Source organism: Lissotriton helveticus, chromosome 3_1 (assembly GCF_964261635.1).
Source record: "Lissotriton helveticus chromosome 3_1, aLisHel1.1, whole genome shotgun sequence".
Classification (NCBI taxonomy): Eukaryota; Metazoa; Chordata; class Amphibia; order Caudata; family Salamandridae; genus Lissotriton; species Lissotriton helveticus.
Window position 1 is genome coordinate 1,347,158,206 of NC_136061.1, and position 16,337 is coordinate 1,347,174,542.

Below are 16,337 nucleotides of genomic sequence, written 5' to 3' on the forward strand. Positions count from 1 at the left end.
ATTGATTTCCGTGCACCAGGAGTACCAGGGCGTGTAAATGCCAATACTGCTAGTGGGCCTGCAGCGCTGGTTGCGCCACCCACAGAAGCAGCCTTTAAAATGTGTCTAGGGTCTGCCACGGCAGAACCTGCGTGCAGTCTGGTACTGTCATGCTGGCTGGGCAAGTGCACACACTTGCCAGCCTCTAAACCTTCCCATAACTTCATATTAGTCACCCCTATGGTAGGCCCAAGGGCAGGGTGAATTGTAAGTGTAAGGTAAGACATGCTCTGATGTGTGTGGCATGTCCTAATAGTGAATTACAGCCAAATTCGTTTTTCACTATTGTAAGGCTACCTGTTCTCTTAGGCCAAGATGGGCTGCTGGAATTATTAAACTGTATAATCCCAGCAGGCTCAGGGAACATGGTAGAAAGTCAAGTTTAGTATGCCTGAACTCAGAATAATAAAATACTTAGCAAAGTTTATTTTAATATCCTGTGTTTGCAAATGTTACTTTTAGAAAGTTAGCATTTGCTTGCCTAACCCTTTCAGCCCGCCTCTGCTTGGATGTGTATCTGACTGTCTGGGTTATGTGAGTGACAGGGCTGGGGGATGACAGGTGGTGAATGCCAGGATTACACCTTGGTGGGAGTGCCCCTGGACTCTGAATAGGGCTGTGCTCTGCCACCACAATGCTGGCTCCGCCCCCTGGGGAGCGACTGATGACTCAGCCGACACCTGGCCCAGGAAGGGCGAAGCACTGTCAACCAGGTACTCCTGGCTGCCCCTGTCCACACAATGCTGGCTCCACCTCCTGTGGAGCGTCTGATGTGCCTGCCCCTCACACTGAAAGCAGAAGCCAGAGTACACCAACATAGTGCTCAGAGACTGAAAGGAGTTATGCAAAGGCCCCCCTGGCCTGTGAGAACAAAGAAAATGCTGTAGAAAAGTAGGAGCCCTGCTCCTTGTAAATCAGAATCCTGTTTCCCACAAAGAACCTCTGCCCAACTAGAAGGAGAAGACACTGGAAGGACTGGCCTGCTGCTTGCCTTGCTGAGGAAGGAGAGGAAAAGACTTGCTGAAAAGACTTTGCTGATTTGTGCTAGAAACTTTCTCCAAGGTCTTGTCTGTGCTTGCCCCCTGACCTGAGCCACAGGACCATCTGGCTCAACCTGCTCTCTGCTCGTCTGCCCGTAATTGCAAGGACTTCTGCCCCCGCCGGAGCCGTGACCCTGGTGCCCCAGCCCCTCCTTGAGGCCGTGACCAACCGTGTTTCCGCATCCCCGCCGAGGAAGAGCCCCGCTCCGTCGAGCCGCTCTCCCCCCGCTGAGGGAAATCGCCGTGTCACCTCTCCTTGGAGGCTCGCTGCCGTGACCTTGGTGCCCCGTAAGACCCTCCTCGAGGCCGTGATCGAACTGTGCTTCCCCGTCCCCGCCGAGGGAGAGGCCCGCTCCGCCGAGCCGCTCTTCCCCCCGCTGAGGAAAGTCGCTGCATCACCTCGCCGTCGGAGGCTCGCTGGTGTGCCCCCCCCACGCTCCCACCTGACGTCCTCACTGGACCCCACAGACCCAGAGTACAGACCGCCGAAGCCCGGACGCATCGGGCGCCAGCCTCCCTCTGAACGAGAGCCGCTGGGCGCCTCGCATCTGCCTTCGCGGAAGTTCGACACCGAGACATCTTCACCGGGCTCGGGGCCCGCCACGTTCTTATTTCCCCGCACCCGCCACGTTCTTATTTCCCCGCACCCGCCTTCACAAAGAATCTCTGAGGTACTGTAACTCAACCGCGGTACGAGCCGCCCTTCCTCCAAGGCTCGCACCTGTCTGTCCAGCTGCAGCCCCCGTGGGCCCCACAGCGTGTGCCTTGAGCCGCGGTACGAGCCGCCCTTCCAACGAGGCTCGCACCGCTCCTTGTTACCTGGGCCACTGGTAGCTCCGTAGCCTGGGCTTCCTCCCGTGCGAGTCGCACAAGGCGGTACGACTCGTACTCTCTGCCAGACCCGGCCGTGCCATACGCGAGAAGCGTGAGCTTTGGCAGGTCGGGCCCGTATCTCGAGCCGGAAGCGTACGGGAGCGCTAGGAAGCGCATTGATAGAGGAGAACTGTGTGAAGGTGCCCAAAAGAGTGCATTTAGAGAACTGTGGCATCTACAGAGAACTGAACCTATACATTTAAATTGCTATAAAGAGAACTTGCTTATTTTTCAACCTTGTGGCTAAGAGAAGCGTTACTTATGGTCTTGTGATAAATACTTGCCTGCATATATATTTTTACATAAAAAAGACTTATTTTTATATAACTACAGCCTGGTGTCCATATGTGGGGGGATTGGTATTTTTACTGTGTGTGTTATTACAAATGCTTAACTAACAATACCTGGAGAATAGCCTTGGCTGCTCACGCCACGCACCTAGAGGGTGAGCAAGGGTCATTCTAAGGGGTCATCCTTCGCCCTGACTTAGAGGAGAGGGTCCCTGCTTGTCACAAGTGAATACTTGCGCCAACCAGAGACCCCCAATTCTAACACCCTTGATGTGATAATGGTTGTGCAATTTCATGTGTTTTTAAATTTTATTTGGTGGAACTTTTGTTTTATCTTGTGAACAGTACCTGCATTCTCTTTCTCTTAGTCAAAACGTTTTTAAGCTGCATAAACAACTGAATTGTTATTTTCAATGGTCCTGAGAAGTATCTAGATTTGTACTTTTTTTTATTTTTTTTATTTTTTTTATTTATTCATTTCTACCATCTCCTGTATTCACAAATTGTTTTTCCACATATTTTTGTGGGTCATTTCTTTGACTTCCCGCGGGTGCTGTAAGGATAAAAATATTTTTAATTTGAACGTTCAAATATTGAAGTAAATCTTCTTTAATAACACTGGGGCTTAATCAACAAATAAAGTGTTCCCCCCACTGTTTCATTCAGCAGTTCAGTGCTTAGTAATCTGTGGGTTATACTTGAGCTTTCTGGGTGACATAATTTATTCTACTTTTGTTCCCTGAAACAAAGAATACACAAGAAAAGCATTCAGAAAATGAAAATAAATTGTTATTCAAAAGCTTCTGCTCCTAATGCTAGCAGTGATACAGTAACTTCTGCATCGTACAAGTTTATTGGGTGCATTTGGGTCTGCACTTTTTCATCAGACTCCTCATGTAAGTTGACGTTTCTAGATCATTTGTTAATCTTTTGCTGGCTTTCAAAGTAAGGTGAGCCCAAACTGTAGAGTCCATGGACCTCATACATTTCAGAATTTGTGGCTAGCTTCTACCATTATCCCCTTTTCAACTGCCATTCAACAGTGCAAGTTTGATTACTAGGATTCCTGGGTAAATTCAAGAGGACTGACCCATTTCTGCACAACACACCTACATGGCATAGAGGATGTGGCGCAGTGAGCAGAACTGTCAACTTGGGATCCAGGTTGAAGTCTCGGCATCGGCGCAAACATTTTTGTGAGTCAGAGAAAATCACTTCATCTCCCCGTGCCCATGGACATTTCCTGGATACCCTCACGAGTGATAAGCGGCGCTATATAAATCTCCAAACTACAACTACATGTCACTGCCAACAAACCGTTTCTTACATTTAATGAACACACAACAGTGCTGTTGATAGGTCAAAAGATTTACGCAACATATTTTAGATGGTTAGCCTAACTCCTTCTCAGACCTCTCCCAACCTGGGACATGCCCAAATGATGTGCCACATCCCTTGAGACAGTTTGGGCAATCTCCCATGCCAAAGCCTGCCAGCTACATCCTTGTGTACTGTTTGTTGCAACTTCTATAATTGTAGCTGTTGGAGGCCTGTCTTAATTGCCACCTCCCTGGGGTATTCCAGGGAACCCTCCCAATATGGATCTTCCACTGGACATTTCTCTCTCCCATTTACTCTTTGAATCATGTAGGTTCCCTGGTAAATTGATTTCTAGGGTTTTTTATAATTTATTAGGCAGATAGTTTTACCCATACGCCCTAACAGTAATTATTTCTCCAGCAGGGAACTATTTGAGTGGACCTCACATCAATATATAGTTGCATGGTGTGTCTGAGCTTGAGATACCATAAGAATTGAGTCTGAGCCATGCTATATGGCATTTGTGGTTGGGTGAATGTTTTAACTTCAATTGATTCCCATAGATCTTTCAGGTTAGATATTCCGAGTACATCCACTTTGTGAAACCTTGAGGTTTTCCCACATTTTTACATGCTGACTTAACAAATGGGTGTTTCTCCGCTGTGATTTTCTTTTCCCACTCCATTATAGCCAAGGCGTTTCTTTTTTTAGCAATAAACCACCCACAATATGGGCTCGGATAGAGTAACTGGGACTTGAACTTGTATATCTGTCATGTAATCATCACCTTTGTTTTGATCCTCTGGGGAGACCAACACTCTGTCTGTGACTGTTACCTTCTTTGAGTAAATATTATTTACGCATATGTGGTGATGTTATCCCACCAGTCTAGGTGTGTTTATTGGCGTCTCAAGTGAAATTTTGTGCAGTGAGATGTTCACAGAAGCGTTTAGAGTATTGCATTATAAGAGTTTTCCAGCATTTACAGGACTTTCAGGAGTGGGACCATTCATGCTTAAATTATTGAGAGAGACCCCTTATGTACCAGGGGATTGGAGTACTTCAAACAGTAGAAAATAAATCTTCCCTTGGCTAACACGCTAATATTCTCATACACATTCACATGTGTTTTTATGAGTAGTGAACTATATGAGTTGCAATCTATCCACACATCAATTTTTTTAAATTTACAATTTTTTATTCTTAAAAAGTCTTTTTACTTGAGTACACAATTATTGGACAATATAAAACCAATTCTTCATAATCACAGAACACATCAACAATATGACGTTATTACAATACAGAATTAAAAACCATTCATTAACACAATATTATACACAAAATTGATGTGTGGATAGATTGCAACTCATATAGTTCACTACTCGTATAAAAACACATGTGAATGTGTATGAGAATATTAGCGTGTTAGCCAAGGGAAGATTTCTTTTCTATTGTGGGACCATTCATGTACTCAAATAGTTTTGGAGTTAACAGCATTGGATATGAAAAATATCAAATGAAACAACATCATGAAGATTGCTACCCTAGCATGCAGCTCTTTAACCCCTTCGCTGCTAGGCCTTTTCCCCTCCTGTGCTAAGCCTTTTTTTGACGATTTGGGGTAGTGCGCGCTTAGGCCCCTGCAACTTTTTGACCACATAAGGTATCCACGCCAAATTTGCGTCCTTTTCTTCCAACATCATGTGGATTCTAAAGGTGCCCCGGGTTTGTGGATTTTCTTGGAGGTGTCCCAGAAATTAACCAAAATATAGTGACATTTTTGTTTGTTTCAGAAAAATGGGAAAAACGGGCTGTAAATGAAAACCTCTGGGTTTTTCCCTGCAAATGGTATCAAAAAGGGTTTGTGGGGCTGAAATCTCCATTTTCTCAGCTTTTAAGGAATGACAGTCTTTTGTCAGAGAACCAACATTTTTCACAGTTTTGGCATTTTTCTGGGACATAGCCTATTTTTGCTATTTTTAGAGCTTTCCACCTCCTTCCAGTGAATGGTAGAAATGAGTTTGAAAGCAATAATGGATCCTGGAAAGCTATACATTTTTGAAAAGTAGACAAAATTCTGAATTCAGAAAGGGGTCATTTGTCTAAATCCACGAAGGTTTCTTTATAGAAACTAACAGTTAAATATTGGAATATTTGAAAATTTGTTGAAAAAAACAGCCTTTTGTCAACGTTTTCACCTATAACTTGTAATTTTGACAGCTCTTGGAAAGCAATATACCGTTACATCCGTTAGACTTTCCTGGTTGTGGGGATATATAGGACTTGTAGTTTCACCAAGAACCCGACGAACCCAGAGCCAAAAACTGAGCAGCAACTTGCAATGGTATTTTTTTATTTACTGGGTATAGAGCACTTTTTCTTGGAAAATATATACATGGAAAAATCTGTATGAAAGACACCTATGTATTTCTGATTTGGGTACAAATTATAGAGTTTAGAATCTCTATATAATTGCACATTTTCAAAATTGGGAATACTCGTACTATCATGAGAATTATTGGTCATTTTTTAAAAGTTTTTTTTTAACACAATGTCTTTCATTGGGAAGGGAGAAATGCATGAAAACTCAATAGGTAATAACAGTTGATTTACAAATCTGAATTACCTTAAGTCTCCCGATAAAAACGGTACCTCACTTGTGTGGGTCGGCCTTGTGCCTGCGACAGGAAACGGCGCAAAATGCAACGTGGTCACACCTCAATTTTGCAGTTAAAAATTGACCCTTTTATGGCTAAGTGATTAGCTGTAGTTTTTGCACCCTGGCTCTGCCGGCACCTAGGGAGACCTAGCAAACCTATACATTTTTTAAAACTAGACACCCAGGGGAATTTAGGATGGGGTGACTCGACTGCCTACCACCAGGTTCTGTTACCCAGAATCCCTTGCAAAGATAAGAAATTGACAAAAAAACGCATTTTCCTCACATTTCTGTGGTGGATAGTTCTGGAATCTGCGTGGATCAACAAATTTCCACCCACCCAGCGTTCCCCCGGGTCTCTCGAAAAAAATGGTACCTCACTTGCCTGGGTCTGCCTAGTGCCTGCGACAGGAAACAGCGCAAAACGCAACGTGGTCGCACCTCAATTTCGCAGTGAAATCGTGCCCTTTTTGGGCAAAGAGACTACCTTTTGTTTTTGAACCCTAGCTCTGCCGGCACCTTGGGAAACCTAGCCAACCTATACATTTTTGAAAACTAGACACCCAGGGGAATTCAGGAAGGGGTGACTCGACTGCCTACCACCAGGTTCTGTTACCCAGAATCCCTTGCAAAGCTAAGAAATTGACAAAAAATATGCATTTTCCTCACATTTCTGTGGTGGAAAATTCTGGAATCTGCGTGGATCAACAAATTTTCACCCACCTAGCGTTCCCCCAGGTCTCCCGAAGAAAATGGTACCTCACTTGCGTGGGTAGGTAAAGTGGCTGCAACAGGAAAAGGTCCAAATCGTACGGTGGTGAATTTAAAATACCCTATAGCAAAACTACCTTGATTTTTGGGGGGGCACCTGAGTTTTTTGCCCGGGGTTCGGCGGCCATCTTTGGAAACTACCAAACCCAAACAGTTCTGAAAACTAGACACCCGGGGGAGTCCAGGGAGGTATGGCATGCGTGGGTCCCCCAATGTTTTCCTACCCAGAATTCCTTGCAAACCTTAAAATTAGGTAAAGAAAATCACTTTTTCAAACTTTTTTTGCGTGGGATCTCCTTGCCGGCAAAAATGTCCTATCACCCAGCGTTCCCCTTGTTCTCCCGAGTAAAATGATACCTCACTTGTGTGGGTGCCCCAAAGCAGAACAGGCTAAAAATGAATTTTTAAAAAATGTAGTATTTAGGTTTGACAAATTAAGCACCCCACCTTAGTCACAGGCCTTTGGCCCACCCACACAAGTGAGGTATCATTTTACTCGGGAGATCAAGGGGAAGGCTGGGTGGTAGGACACTTGTGCCGGCAGCGAGATCCCACCCAAAAATTTATGGAAAAGTGTTTTTTTAACCTGAATTTAAGGTTTACAGGGATTTCTGGGTAGGAAAACATTGGGGGACCCACGCATGCCATACCTCTCTGGACTCCCCCGGGTGTCTAGTTTTCAGAACTGTTTGGGGTTGGTAGTTTCCAAAGATGCCCGCCAAGCCCCAGGCCAAAAACTCATAGGAACCCCCTTGCAAAACAAAATTGTTTAGAATGAATTAAGTTTTCAATTTGAGAGCGTGCGATTCTTGAGACAATATTGCATGGAAATTGTGACAGACAATTTCAAGTTTGCAGGAGATTGTGGATAAAAAACAACAAAAGAATTCACCAGAAAGACATGACCATATACTCCCATGGATTAACAATAATATCTAAATTTAGTAAGTTATTTATAGCTATAATGTACACCTTAAGTGTTACTCAAAAGTCAAACATTCAAGCACGGCTATCTATTCGTCAAAGACACACACATACAGGTTGGACTTGGCACGACGGCGAGTGATGGTTCAGTACATAAAATTTTATTAAGATATTTCAACGAAATGAAATGCTCTGTCAATAAATAAATGCATAAAAACCGAACCAGTGACTCGCAACTCGTGAGCTGTAAAGCCACGACAAGGCACCAACCATTTTACAGGCCATTCACGCACCTTTCATACCTGATACAAACCAGACCATTGACACCATCCGGAAGGAAAAGCAACGCATTACAACAATCACAATAAGGGACAAAATATACAGTTTAATTCCATAGCTTGCCCTCTTGCTAGGGATGTACTGCCTAAAAACCAAACGACCCTTGAACAAAACCAAAGACTCATCAATAGAAATTTCTTTCCCAGGAATGTAAATCTCTGAAAAACGATCAACAAAGTGATCAAGAACAGGCCGAATCTTAAATAGACGGTCACAGTCAGGGTGACTACGTAGCAACGCCTCAGAATTATCCACAAAATGCAACATGCGTAGCAAAAGTAAATACCGATCACGAGTCATAACAACTGGAAATATGGCTGTTGCCATCAAAAGACTGGTAGACCAATATGAAGCCAGGTTCGGCTTCTTTAACAAACCCATCAATAAAGTCAATCCCAAAAACTTCTTCAGCTCCTCCAGATTTGTGGGAGTCCACCGGGTAGCTCTAGAGTGGGGCCTAAGTTTGTCACTGTTGACCCTCAAACTGTTCAGCATACAAATTAGTCTTCAACAATCTCACCCAAAAACACATCATCCATAAATAACTGAAAATACTGTATAGGCAAAAAGTTTTCACAATCCACTCCACACCCTGCATCACCGCTAAAGGCAGACAACACTGGCTGCACCATGTTCGGATCAACCCCGAGCCCAACACTTCCAGTAGGAAGACTAGCAGCCTCCGGCTGAAATCCAGCTGCCTCTTGCACCATTGGCACAGCAGTGTCCTCCTCTAACACAGGCCCTTCATCTGCACTGAGAGTACCTTCATCATCATCCGATGATTCCATGTGGAGACCACTCACTGCCAGACTCTTCCCCTCCCTCCTCTCCCTCAGTGTCATAATCCGGCTCAGAGGAATATTCAAGAAGCATACCTACCACCTGCTGAGCAGTCATTCTACGGCTAGCCATAATGATTACTAACAAAGGTAACTTGACACACAAGTCGACAACTATAATCACAATGAACAAAATTCACCTTTATCAAAAAAAACTACACAGTGCAAAACAATACCACTCACTTGCCAGAAGCAACTACACTCACCACCACGTAGTCTGCACTGACACAGTATGGATCAACAATATCCCACTAAAAAAGAAAGAGGGAAAAAAATAGACATAAGACAATGCAAAACACATCACAAAAATGTTCATGCACAAAACACTAACTAAATGCCACTAAGACACCACTTACAAAAAATAATCCAAACATTACAATATTACTCATCTGGAGTACATGCAACAACAAAAAATGTCTTACCTACAAAAATGCAAATACACAAAACGGCAGAACAACCACTGTCGAAAGCGCAAACAGGAATCCAAAGCTTGAGACTAGATTTAAAAAGAAGAAAAAAAAATTAGATTCACATACACAAAAAATACACTAGTCCAACATTCCAAGTAAAGGGGTAGGTGGGCCTAACAGTATAAAATCAATAGGGGAGCAACCCTTGCCCTTGAGGCCACCCCTAAAAAGAGAAAAATCTTAAATTCTGGTGTCTACTGCCTTCTGCCCCCTTGGGAACAGATGGGACTGCTACTCTGTCACTCAGAGGGCAGAAAAGGCCACACTCATCCTCCCATAAAGGAAGGGAACAATAAACCCTGGTGCCCTAGTGGCCTTAAAAAAAAAAAAAGCAGACCTGCCCTTCCAGGTGATACCAAAGGGGATGACGGACGGAGCGCATATCTAACACTCACCCCCAGGCAACTGATCTTGAATTAATCCATCATCATTGTTTAGCTCACTACACCAACCCAGTTCAGACATGGCCATATGCAAATCAGACTGACCATTATGGTTATTTTTCTAAAAGTTTGCTCTCTATCCCCCCCCCCCCCCCCCACCGGGGGCAGACATAAGCTTACACCATGCCCCTGAGGCTACTCAAAATGGCCCCCAAAATCAAAGTGACCCTTGCCCAAGGGGCCAGTTTGCCCCAATGCATGGATTCTATGAAAAATAAAATTAAAATAATGCCCCCACGGGGTGCAGACAAAGCAAAAGTAATTGCCCCCTAAAGGGGAGCAACCCTTGTCCAAGGGGTCGCTCCCAAAAACTAAAAAAAAATAGGGCCACACAAGATAGCCCCCAAAAAAGAGTGGCCCTTGCCCAAGGGGCCACTCCACTGTTCTTTGCCCCAGGGAACAAAATGTTTTAAAATTTATATTGCCCCTCAAATACAGGAGCGTCCCTTGTCCAAAGGGACGCTCCCCAAAAAAAAAAAACTAAAGGGCTGCACAAAATGGCCCCCATAATGAGTGACCCTTGCCCAAGGGGCCACTCACCGAACGCACAGACAATACCCAAAATGCAGTTTTTTAAGAAAAAAACCTAACTTCTGGCCCCCGGGGGGGGGGGGGGGCGGAAGTTGCGAAAATATGTGCCCCCAAATAAGGGAGCGACCCTTGCCCAAGGGGCCGCTCCCCAAGCCAACAAACTTTGCCAATGTAAAAAAAAAAAAATCCCTGGTGTCTAGTGGGCATTCCTGCTGCACGGTCGCACGATCGTGCAGCAGGACTGCAGAAAGAGACATCGAGGGAAAGGGAAACCCTTTCCTTTCCACCAGTGGAGTGGTGTGGCTCACTGGTTAGAGGCGGCAGACCCGGGAGCAGAGGACGGCCCGGGACCAGGGTTCAATTCCCGACGCGGCAGGGTCTTGGACCAGGGTCAACAGACTCGATAATTCTCACCTCTGTGCCTACTCTAACTAGGGATCACACTCGGCAACTCTGGGCATTAGCTTGCCTCATCTCCACAACAGCCCCCCACATTCACCGGGGATGCCTGGTTTCACCCTGGAGATACCCGGTAGGGACCATCTCACAGGGAAAGCCAGGACGGATTCCCCAGCGGTCTACAGCGCAGAGATACTGCTTCGGGAGTCGATTCTAGCGCTTTAGAAACCCACAATCAATCAATCAATCAATGCCTCTTTCGTTTCAATCCCCCCCTCCCCAGCCCCAAAACACACCTCTTTCTCCAACGACGTGAAGGAAGCAAATGGCTTCCCTGCGCGTCGGTGGAGAAAGGGAACCTCCAATGACGTCAGCGCGCTGACGTCATTGATGACGGGGGGCGGGGGGAGGCAGGGGAAGGTCTTCCCCTTCCTCCCCAGTGAAAACAAAATAGATCGGGCACCTGCGGGGGGAGCGCTGGCGCTCCCCCCCGCGGGTGGGGCTCATGACGAGCTGAGCTCGTCATGAGCACCCTAGCGCTGTATGCCATGAGTATACAAGGGGTTAAAGAACATCACTACATCACAAAGCGAAAAGAAAATGTGTGTATAATATATATCTATCTATTTATATATATATATATCTCCATTTACACAATTCCAACAGAATGCCGATCACACCAGGGGTGCATCCATTAAACGGGAATAGGACCTGTTTGGTTAATGAAAACTACGATACACATTGGAGCACTCACTGGGTATTTTCAGGTTTTATTTAGTGCAGACGCGTTTGTGTTTTGCCTTCTGGGCAGTAAAGCCATTCAACACAATGCACAGCAATTGGTTCATTAAAACATGCAACAACTACTCATTGGTAAATAGATGGCAAGAACATTACAGTCCTTTCATTGGCTGTCAGTCACCATGTCGGGACAGAATCGTGTTGGCAATCCACAATGGTAATTATAAATGTTTGTGCCCAAATGCTCCACTATTCATCTTCCCCGTTGAGCTATAAATAATATTATTCATAGGAAAAACCAAAGGTTACAGGGACGTTATAGTTAGGCTGTCATTTCACTCGCACAAAACCAGAGAAATCAGCTGTTCTACTTAGCTGAGCTAACTATAATTCGCTCCCCAGCAATGCACTGCTGATGTCACCTTCCATCTCTCATTACATGGTCCGTGACAACACTGATGACATCATTGAGTGAGTGTTTCTTAAAAGTTTAAGAACTTTTTATATATCTATATATATGTATATGTATGTATGTATGTATGTATATATTCACAGAAAAAACCATAGGTTATAGACCATATATAGTTAGGAATTAGCATTTACAAAACCTTGAAAATTCACTGAAAAAACCATAGGTTATAGACCATATATAGTTAGGAATTAGCATTTAAGAAACCTTTTTTTTACTCACACAAAACCATTGAAATTCCATATATAGTTAGTTGTACTAACTATATATCACGCACCCGCAATCCACTGCTGATCATGTCACATATTACATCATTCATGACATGGTCAGTGACATCACTGATGACATCACTGATGACATCTCAAATGACATCACTGATGACATCTCAAATGACATCACTGATGACATCTCAAATGACATCTCAAATGACATCACCGATGACATCACTGATGACATCACTGATCACATCTCAAAAGACATCACTGATGACATCACTGATGACATTATTCATGTGATAATACGATGAATCTCTTCAGACTCTAATAAAAACTTAGATACACTCAGTGTAAACAGACACTCACAGACTGTCACTCATCCATGGAGTTACTCACACACCTAGTCAGTCATGCAAAGAATCAATCACACCTCCATTTCCTCAACTATACAGTTATACACACCTTACTTATTCAAACATATACTAACACATATTTACTCTCTTATACAATCCCTGATACACGTTCACAATGGTCCATACAGCCACTCGCACATTCACTGGCTCTTATGCATAGTTATTTATATATGTCAACTCTCACATGTACTGTGTTTTACATATGTACTTACTTTGACATGTAGCACTTAGATATCCATTCACTCACCAATACACTCATGCACACAGTCAACCGCCCATACAGCTGTTTCCACATGCACTTTTGAACCCATACATCTAGTGAATCAACTGCTCACACATCTATGCACAGAGTTATACACCTCCCAGCCACCCACACACACACTCAGTCTCCCATACAAATACTTAGGCAATCAACCAATAACCCATATAGTTACTCATATAGCTACTGATCAACACATGCAGCAGTTTACAGAACAGACATAATGATGCACAAATTTAGACAGTTTAGTCACTAACCCATGCACTCAGTGAGACACATTTAATCAGTCACTCATACAGTCAGTCATGCACCTAATAAATCCTTCATCCAGACACTTATAAATCCACTCATTCTTCAATATGTATGAGGAAAATGAAATTTTACATGACCAATATGTCCCCTGCGTGTACCCTATGTTTAATGTATGTGCATGTCATCCATGCATTTTCCCTTAAGTGGCCTGAATCACAAGGCCTCTGCATTTACGTCCTGCATTAGGATGCCAGTCTTCAAGTCTCCCATGTAAGAAATATTAAGTTAGCATTTAAGGCCCATGTATTTGCATTGTGCACTTTTAAATAAATCACGATGAACCCGTTTTGTGGTTCAGCCTGAGCCAGTTTCTGAATTAGGGTTTTCATGGCTCAGACACTCTGAGAGCTACAGTTACGTATCCCTGACCTCGCATACTTCTGGCTCAGCCGAAAGAGGCCCAAGACAGTGTTTTGCAAAATAGTTATCTGCTTGTTGTACAGAATTACATTCCTGCTCAGTGAAGAAGGTAAACAGAACCCGTCTGCAGAGATAGGACCTAGCCTTTCTGTCTCTCGTTTAAGTAAATTACAGAGCTTGCATCCGTAGAAAGCCCACGGCCCCCATGCAATGCACGAAGAAATATATGCCCCCTCTGGCTCTTAGTGACGAGCGACCTTTGCTTCAGATAAAACATCCCCGGACTCAAGATATCAGATATTACAAGACGTGCTGGTCGCCCTGACACTAAAGGCCTCTTTACTAGACTGAATGTCAGCTTTCCCCCCAGTCACACGTCAGTTGCACGTCATGATCAAGTTGCACGCACAAGTAGGGCAAAGTTCCAGCCTGCCATGCAACCCCCCCTCCATGTATCCACCCACCTATGACTCACCTATGACTCATCAAGTGTACACCCTCATGCACGCCCACATGCTCTTATCTTCTTTTCTCTCCTATGTACAAGATTGCACGTATAAATATGTAATCAGAAAATAATGTTTTAGAAGACCCTTCCTGAACCTTAGAGGTGATGGAACAGATTCTCCCTTAACTCGAGTTATTGGAATAAAGCCCTTTCACTCGGATACCACGGACTCTGCCTCTCATTTACTGCATGATGCATTGTTTATGTATAGAAATTATGACAGGGTAATATTTTATTTACCACATGTAAGACATATTTTAACTTTACAGAAACATACAGTCACTGGATGTTGTCATCAGTGATGTCATTTGAGATGTCATCAGTGATGTCATCAGTGATGTCACTGACCATGTCATGAATGATGTAATATGTGACATGATCAGCAGTGGATTGCGGGTGCGCGATATATAGTTAGTACAACTAACTATATATGGAATTTCAATGGTTTTGTGTGAGTAAAAAAAAGTTTCTTAAATGCTAATTCCTAACTATATATGGTCTATAACCTATGGTTTTTTCAGTGAATTTTCAAGGTTTTGTAAATGCTAATTCCTAACTATATATGGTCTATAACCTATGTTTTTTTCTGTGAATTTCAATTGTTTTTTAATAGCAAATATCAAAAGCTTTAAAATGTATTCTTCTTTAAATCAAAAATATATTTTATGTTTATTAATAAAAAAAAAATGTATTATGTTTTGGTTCGCTCCCGGTCCGCGACCCGGTAGCTTCCCGTTAGCTCAATTTGGTGCCGCGACTCGGTACGCGAACCGGTAAACGTTCCGTTTGCACAACTGCCGCGTTAGAAATCAACATCGTGACGCGTCGCGGAAGCGCGACGTATCGCGTTGCCGCGTAATGCGTCTTATGACGCGCCGCGTTAGCGCACCCGGAAGTGCTCCGGAGCGCGAACCGAGGCGCGAAGCGCAGCTCCCCGGAAGCGATCCGGGGCGCGGCCCGCAGCGCGTAACGCAAGCGTAACAGGTCATGTGACTTGTTAATAAAACTTTCTATTGGTTCATTTCACTTTTGGTTTCCTAATGATGTAAGGCTAGGTCATGTGACCTAAAAATAACACTTCATTGGTTTAGAACTATTTTTTTTCCAAAATGATGAAAGCCCCCACCTTTTTTCTCACTCTGACTTTCAACTTTGTGAAAGGAAGACCTATTTTGCTTACTAGAAAATGGCTTCAGTAGTAGCTGCAGCTGGTGCACCTCCACCACCACCACCACTTCCTAGGAAGAGAGGACCACCTCCACAGTTCCTTCCCAACACAGAGGAGGAAGAGGATGAAGAAGAGGAAGAGGAAGTACAGCCAAGACAGTTTTTACGTGAGGAGCCCCGGATATCTCACCACAAAAATAGTTTTATTTGGCAGTTTTTTTCTTTTCCTCAAGGACAAAAAAAAGTGAATGCTCGCTATGTGACATGCCTCATATGCAAAGAAGATTTATCTAGAGGCACAAATAAAAAGTATAGTTTCGGCAACTATACTATGCACCGTCATATGCAGAGGTGGCATCCACTGAATTACAGCGTGGCAGAGATGCGTGACCTCCAAGACAACCCACCAACTCCTGTGGCCAGTACATCGGCACAGGTAACTCTGTCGGGGCCAGAGGCACGGGAAACAGTGCCAAACATTCAACAGAATTTTGTGCACATGAAGATAGTGTGTCTTTATTGTGGTAACCTACTCTCATGTGCAAATATGAGTATCAATTTGATAAACAGCATTTGAAAACCACAAGTGCTCAAAACGCCCCAAAAAAGAAATTTTTTTTTTGCTCCTGTTGAGCCCTTTCTAATGCCTGTTTTTCGTTGTTTCCCCCCAAAAAAACCAAAAAAAACATAAATTTGTTAAAAAAAAAACAAAAAATGTTCAGAAAAATAAAAAAAAAATATAAAACAACAAAAACATTAAAAAAAGTTCTTTTCAGAACTACCTCCCCTTTATAAAAAAAATTGCTAGAATGTTTAGCACTCTGGCAACCTCTATTTCTTTTGGTTCGCTTCCCGGTTCGCTCCCCGGTACGCGAACCGGGAGCGAACCCAAAACATTTTTTAAAAAAAAGAAGAGTAAGTATAAGGGAAGTAAACAGAGAGTAATGTTAAAA

The 16,337-nt window shown here is 43.7% G+C and overlaps 1 protein-coding gene across 3 annotated transcripts in view; it reads left to right on the forward strand.

Annotated features, from left to right (window-relative positions):
* Positions 1-16,337, forward strand: part of LOC144824974 (ATP-dependent RNA helicase DDX25-like) — a 2,510,053-nt gene that overhangs the window by 161,305 nt on the left and 2,332,411 nt on the right. The gene's annotated exons all lie outside the window — the stretch shown is intronic.